This window comes from Phasianus colchicus, chromosome 1, assembly GCF_987193195.1.
Source record: "Phasianus colchicus chromosome 1, bPhaCol1.hap1.1, whole genome shotgun sequence".
NCBI lineage: Eukaryota > Metazoa > Chordata > Aves > Galliformes > Phasianidae > Phasianus > Phasianus colchicus.
In genome coordinates, this window is record NC_143436.1 from 41,931,226 (window position 1) to 41,939,263 (window position 8,038).

The 8,038-nt window shown below is 34.4% G+C and overlaps 1 long non-coding RNA gene across 2 annotated transcripts; it reads left to right on the forward strand.

Moving 5' to 3' along the window:
* Positions 1 to 668: 668 nt before the first annotated feature.
* Positions 669 to 4,048, forward strand: LOC149919528 (uncharacterized). Of its 2 annotated transcripts, none has more exons than XR_016463634.1 (3): positions 669 to 803; positions 2,764 to 2,881; positions 3,881 to 4,048. It is a non-coding gene; the product is annotated as an uncharacterized LOC149919528 (long non-coding RNA). The 2 variants fall into 2 exon arrangements; XR_016463635.1 differs by lacking the exon at positions 3,881 to 4,048 and adding an exon at positions 3,466 to 3,560.
* Positions 4,049 to 8,038: the final 3,990 nt, after the last annotated feature.

Genomic DNA, 8,038 nt, shown 5'->3' on the forward strand with positions numbered 1-8,038 from the left:
ACTTAAGGTGAAATAATATACATTATCCAAAAAAACCACAACCATATAAAATTTATTTGCTCCTTTCTGCAACATATTTATCCCATCAATAACTACAAATGAATTGATGGATATTTTGGTAAATAGTTTTCAGAATTTGCTTTGCATTAAATAACTACTTTTTGTCTTTAAAATTCATAGCAAATTGGTGCCTGTGTACTTCAAGTACTAAAGAAAAAACATGTAAAATACAATTGCCAACAAGGGAAGACTTAGATCATGTTGCCAGCTCTTAGTGAAGAAAATGGTGTTACATAGGAAAAGAAATGAGTCAAGGGTTAGGAAAATGATTACCCATCACAGGAACCCAATAGAAACCCAACAGTTTTTATTCAAAAGTGAAATAGCAGACCAGATATAAGTCTATTAGAGTGGTGGTACTGTACAGAGAGCATGAGAGTAGTCTCCACTGAGACTTCATGGCATACAGTGGATCTCAGCTACACAGGATTCATAGTTCATTGCTGAAATTGATCACGCACCTTTTTTCTCCTAAGTGATAATAGAGAAGATAAACACTCCCTGAAAGGTCTGGAAACTGGTACTGAGCTACATTGTAAAAGATGGAATAAATAAGAGCTCAGAATCTAGTCCTTACCAAATCTTGTTTTGTCCATTTCAAACAGACAATTCTGGGCTCACCTCTCAGTGACAGCTCTGTGAACTGCCTCCAGCTTCTTAGCATGTTTTTAAGAGCCTGCTGACACCTTGCAATTATCACTCATCAGTCATTTCTCAAGAGACTTGCTTTTACTGCCTGAAAGGTAACCTCTGACATTTTTCACATGTTGGTACTATACCATGCGCATGTTCCTTACTATGCAACTTCATGTACCAGCTACTGCTCATCAGGGATGTCTTATAGAGCTGTGGCTTCTTTTCATAGATGAATGATGTAGGCACCTGTTCTTGCCTGGGCAGCACACTTCCTTTGTTAACATTTATCACTGGGATCCTTCCTTGGTCTCAATCTTACGTGCTACATTGCTGCCCCGTATGTTGAGAAAAATGAAACTGTGATGGTCTACGCTTCAATATACGTTGCCTACGAAAATGCCAGCTGGAGTCAGTGAAAGGAATTAAGTATGTAAAAGCAGAATAATGAAATCATAAACAGCCTCAAGAGGCATTTCTTTCTTTTTTTTTTTCTATTTTTATATATATTTTTCCTATGATAAAAAGAGTATCTGAGACTAGGACTGTGGTATTTATGAAAAGGATGTATACTTGCTTTGAGCCTGTTTCAGCTCTCTTATTGGGAACTGCTATGGTTCTGACAACATGCCAATTACTAGAAGAATTTATACAAGCAATCTGCAGATGTTTGTTTTGGGATGCTTGTGTCTAGATAGAATAGCCATATTAAATTCTGCATTGCAAAATTATATCTTTATGGAAAAAAAAAAAAAGTGTTGGTTAATTATCTTTCAATTCTGAGCTAAGAAAATATTTTTGGAGCTTGAAGTGCAACCTTTGTTTCTAATTTCTTTATCTTGGTTTTCAAGTGTTTTATACTGTAATGCAATCTATTTGTCTCTACTGTTATTTTTTGTAACTCCAACGCAGCAATTTTTACAGTCTTCAGTCATCACCATCTGCAACACCAATTTGACTTCCTAAGGCATTGTTGACATTTGCCAGCAGATTCTTCATCATCTACAGGATTTTTAACCCAAATTTGTTATAATGTCAGATACTAAATCTTGAAAAGATACAAGCTTTAAGGCTTAATTATAACTTTCTAAGTACTGTGCGTTAGCATGGGAAGGAAGCATTTGTCCTAACACTTGCACATAGGAAATATGGCTAAAGTTCAGTGAGAATGTTAAAAGAAATAGAAACATGGGCCAAAGTTCACCAGATGCTTGCCATCCTGGAGGAACAGAGAGACCGGCATAGACCTAAAACTTCATTTGCAAATTGTTTCTATTGTATTTGTTTGCATTTTTGTTTGTTTGCTTTGTAGAGAGAAGGCATTGCTGGAGATATGGTTCAAAGCTCAATAGGAAATGATCTTTTAATTTTAATGGATTTTTTAGTCAGTTTTTGGACAGCCCAAGTATTATCACACACACCAGTAGCCTTTGACAAAGGAAGATGTCTTTTGCCTCTCATAGCTTAGTTATCATTTTCAGGCAATAAGAGATACCTTAGAGTAGTTATTTCAGAAGCTATGAAAGATTAGGTATTTGAATCTGTTACAATTTTTTATTTATTATACTGAATTCTTAGACAGAATAAGGATAATCATTGTCCTGATTCCAAACAAATATTTATTTATTTATTTATTTATTTATTTATTGCATAATTGCCTGTAAAGTGTTGGAATTCTACGTTTTATTTTCTTTTCTGACCAGATTAAATGGCCTTTTTTTAAAGCTAGTATCTGCAGTTTCTGTGCTTTAAAGTTATCCTAATGACATTGTATTTCCAAGTTTAGAAAGAAAATAAAAATATTTCTATGCATTTTTTTTGTGCGAAGTAGCCATTAAAAACTCATTTTTGCCATTTAAGTAATTTTTGTCCCTATGACATAATAATATCCCCATTAGCACATAGGCAAAACAAAACTGTCAGCTACTTTTAACATTAATTAATTTATTGTATTGTGATGAAATATTTGCAGTTATGCCATGTGTGGTCTAATTACTAGTATAGTTAGCTTAAATTCCTACATAACAAATGTCAATTTTTTCTGACCCTCTTATATCATATGTTATCTAGTTACTTATCATCCAGGAAGCAACACTGTAGTTGATGTGCCTTCTCCTTTCTATTCCTCACCCATTTCCAATTCTCCTCCTTTGAATTTCATTGCATCTTATTCCGATAATTTCACAAGGTAGGTCCTTTACAACAAAGCTGGAATTGCTAATATCTGCAAAGAATTTAACTTGGAGAATAAGACTGAATAGAAGTGGGGAGGGGGGGAGGGTGGGGAAAGTATGAAATACTTATCAAATTCTTAGCAAAACAAGATTAATCTCTTTTTCTCTCGGAAGTCTCCAGAGCCACTACCATTAAAATCTAGTCCTTTCCAGTGTAGTTTTTTATACAGAAATCTTAATTTTAAACTAGAAACTACTTGACAGCAGCTCTTAATCAAGAAGGCAATTAGAGCTTTTCTCTGCAGACTGTAATTGTTAATCAGAATTAAGACTAATTTGATGGATCACTTCACTCTGATATCACCCAGCCTTCAGCATCATTAATTCTGTTTTGGTGCTTCATTTAGAAATATGGCTTGCTAAAGATGTAAGCTGAGAGAAATTTTTAAGTGCCTTAACATTATATGAGTGCAGCTCTGAAAGTAATGTCTCCTATATTATTATTTTGGGCCACAATATCAGAGGAGGATATTGGTGGTATGGCTGTGGAGGTTGAATGTTCCCAGAAATATTCTGTTACGTTTTGTCTTGTAAACAGATGGTAGAAGAGGGGCAGCCTGGCAAAATGATATCTGACATGGAAGTGCAGATGAAGTACAGGTGTGGCATTGGATTCCTCCAAGTGGAAAAAAATGGCACCCACTGACATTTATTGACGCTTGTTGAACATTTATGGAAACCAAACAGTGGATGTTAGCACAGTGAGGTGGAGGTTGGTATGTTTCAGCAATGGCAACAGAGACAGTGGGTCACCTCTGCTGTTACAGATTTTTGAGTGGGCTCTTGTTCAAAGAGAATTTGCTCTGTCAAATAGAGCTACTGTGCTCTTTGTATCTTCTGGAGTGTGCATGGAAATAAGTAGGCGTTACTTTCAGAGATACCTATGTCTCTATCAAAATGCATCCTGAAGTCACAGTGAGGATCTATCTCACAGACTCTCATGTTCTCTACAGGGCTGGGTCCAGAAGTTTTGAAAAGTATCTTTGAGACCTGTGACTTTATGGAATGTAAACAACAACAACAACAACAAAAGGCAGAGAGCTGTCTCATCCCTTTCAATCGTGTTGTCCATTTCTCCTGTGTCTTCCCCTCCACTGTGTTTCATTGTCACCTACTCAGTCTGTGCTTGCCATATCACTAAAAATGATAAAAGTTTACATTCTTTTGGGGCTGTATTACTAGCTGTCCAGAGCCTCATGTGCCATGCACTGGACATGTCTAGATTGTAACTTTTCTGGAAGTACTAATGTATAAGTTCCTGATCTATTTACAAAAACAGATCATGATAATAATGTAAATGTAAATTAAAAAAAAATTGATATATAACTAGTACTCTTAACTGGGCTCATTGCCAAGGCAGTTGATGAGCAGTACTAGATTTTGAATCCAGGATTTGGAAGGTAATCCTAGAAAATGTTACACAGCTGTTTATTTTATGTAAAATGATAGAGGCATTTCATTGGAGGACACAGGACTCTGAATTTTACAAACCAGATTCTTTCATTTTCTCAATTATAATAACATTGTTTAAAAAGATCTTTTTTCCTCACTTATTTACATAATACAGTTAATGCAGGTATAAACAGAACTGTGTGTTTTTAGTTTTTACTGTAATACATTTCAGTGACAGATTTTCTCATGGTGAAATTTACTTCAAAAACCTTTCCATTTTCCCATTGCATTTTGCTTTAAATCACTGAAAATTGCAGATAGTACTTGGAAACACAGGTGGCTCGTAATCTCCGGACATAATAACAGACTACAAAGGAACAATATATTTCCTTTTGATTACTGTAATTCAGAGCTACTGTGTGGGCAAGAATTGAGAATCCATACCACCCAGGCAGTTTACTTAGCAGCAATCATCCTTTCTAGTAAATTTTTGTCAAGTTAATGTTTGTATCTGATACAGTGCAATAGAAGAAGACAGCAGGTGTAAAGAATTTCTACAATTACCCCACGCATCTTTGGATTCAGCCATAATTGAACTTTTTGGAAAAGGGAAATAGCTTCCAAGCAACTGAAATTTCAACTTGTGAGATATGAAACACAACTGGAATCAAATAAACCAGCTTAATGCAACTAATCTTAAAGTTTACAATTTCAAGCAATAATTCCTAGTGGCTTGAAAGAGAATAAATTTGCAGTAGCAGAATGATTTTTACTATAAATTCATCCTTCTAACTTCATATGATCCAATTTTAATACTTCCAAGGCCATAAAGTGGCTATTTCTATCTTTCTAGGCTATATAATTTACCTTTAGCAGAAGGAATCTACTAAAAATTATTGTTTTTCAAACCCTTTTACTGTAGCTCTAGGTCGTGTTTTATCACCTACTATTATTCAAAATTGAAGCACATATAATTTTATTTGCCATAATTAATATTTTAAAATTTTAAGACAGGCAGTCTTGGCATCATTGTGAAATGCATTTAGAGAAGACCACAGATCCTCTGTTCGTACAGACTGAAACAGTCTATTCTTCAAATGGGACTACTTATTCATCAGCTCTGTGTAATAAAGCACCTACATCTTCCAAGTACCGTCTTGGCTCAAGCCAGTTTTGTTTGTGAAATCTGAGTGATCACAGCAAGCATTAATTGTAGGCCATTCTGGGATGTTTACTTTGTATAACTGTACAGCATAAATGTAAGAAACATAACCATGTTTGAAATTTCCAGGACGGTAAAGCCAAAATTTCAGACTTTTTACCTGAAGTTCTGTGGCTTTACAGCATATTAAGAGCGCTCCCTGAGGTTAGATTTACATGTAAAAATTTTCATCTTTTATATAGCCAATGTAGCTAATTTAAGAAAATTTAATGTTGCGAGATCTTTTAAGCACAATATCTTTTTATATTTCTGGAAATATAGACCACAAAATTACTGGTTTTCTTTTTCCTGTGACTGTAGTTTTTTCAAGGCGAGCTAAAGATATCATGTGTTAAATCATTTTTTATTGGTGTTATGTCACACCACAGGAAAAATAAATAGAAATTATGTTTTCGTAGGTGATTTATAATCTCCTTCTATTAACTGGAAGCTCTTTGTTTTCATTTTCATTTACTTTATTTGATTTCCTACATTTTAGCAAAATCTCTTATTGTCCTTTCCTTAGAAATAATAAAGTAGCTGTTAGATGTTCTGACACACTTGGAAATACTCAAGGTTATACTATCAGTTCAGAAACTCTTTTAACTTCAGTGTGGAAATAGAGAATATAGCTATTCAAGCTTTGCACTTTTAAAGAGGATACATAAACTCTAAATAATTTCAGAAGTATTTGAATATTTCCACAGTTTCTCTTCCTCTTCTAGGAACACATTTTGCAAAGACATTCTCTAAAGGAACTGCATACAGAGCAGTTCCGTAAAACATACTCCAGTAGACATTGTAAGACAGAGCAATTGTTTCTATATCCTTCAGTACAGCCTGCTATTGAATTATGAAGTAATTAATCTCCATTGCAGTATGTTTATTTACTTCTTTAGTGCCACAGGAAAACAGAAGTTATGGGAGGTCCAATTCTGAAGTTGATGCAGCTCTGCCCTGTGACCTTCCCCCCTATACCAAACCACTGTTACTGAAAATGTGCTCCACTGTACAGGTTTACAAACTGTTTGGCTTAAAATCATTTATTTCTTCTGCTGTTGGTGTATTTAAGGACTCATCTCATGAAAGTTGTTCAACAAGTGCAGCTCCAGTGAATTCAGTGCTCTATATTTCATAAAAATAAGATGTACCAGTGGTCAGCAGCTTCCCTTTTCTGGATCTGACCTTGGAAATTGCAGGAAGATTCATATAAGTATATTACACTTAAATTCAGAAGGGGTTACATTCCCATTATTTTTCATGTCCTTCATTTCTCTATGTACCATTAAAGAAATCCCTTCTCTTGGAACCTGAGGAAAGATGATACAAGGGCAAAAATATTTCTGAACAAAATCCTGTTCAGAAATCCTGTTCAGAAATCCTGTATACTGTGCTATCCTTATGTTAGTAGTGGTATCCTTATGTTACCTCTCTGTTACTGTATGAGCTTTTTAAGAACCAATATATCACTCTAGGCTTCAAAATTTGTGAGAAGGCTTCTGAAGACACAGAAAAGAAACAACAAACCAAAGGTTTCAGGAAGACTAAAACACTCTGAAAGTCTACTCTAGGTGCCTGAATTGGCCCTTTGGAAATCTACTCTGTCTTGAATAACAAAAACTTGCAAAAACTTTGAATCTACCCTGATAGGAAGTGTGGATTTCCTGTATTTCTTAACATAAATTTGGTTATTCTTGGAATACCTACTTAGTGAAATGTGCTTCTGAAAAAGATAAAGGTATGAGCATCTCAATTTGATCCTGGAGCCAGTAGATTTTTATGGGCAAGAGAGAGTAGTAGGAAACTATTCCCCTCAGTGCTGAAAACAAATGGGATTTTGTTGCTTAATGGGGCATCTGGGGTCAATTTTTGACACCTTTGCAATTGCTCATTTTTTCCATTCTTGGGGAGACATACAAAGCTGAGAAAGCAGAATTGGCCCAATGTAAAACAGGTCTTCCACTGACAAAATTTTATTTTTTCATTTTGCCTTTTCTTTTTTTTTTTTTTTTTTTTTTTTTTTTTTTTAGCACCTAGAGTTTCATCTATATGTCAGATATTCAGGAGTTATGTTGTACTTGAGGCCCAACGGTATTTTAGGATTTCAATTATCTCTTTCCAGGCAGAAATTTAACAGAATACTATTTAAAGGCAAATGTAATTTTAGCATATTGGAAAAATAGTATATTTTAGTGCTTCTCAAATAAACAGAAAGACTTTATATTAATATTCTCTGCACCTATTTGAAATAATGTTTATTAAACACCTGAAACTCACTTTTTGAAGTAACTAAAAGTGTTACATAAAGAGAACAAAGGAAGACTTTGTCAATCTCTATTAAAAATATTAAATGAGTTTTAATTAAGTTCCACTCCTTCAAATTGTCCAAAAACTTTCTAGTGATGCTGTCCCTATCTCAGCTTCACTTAAATTATATTTGAAGAGGTGGTGAAATAACTAAATATTCTGTAAACTCTAGATTTTTAAACATTATGTTAGTTTCCTTATACACAGGATT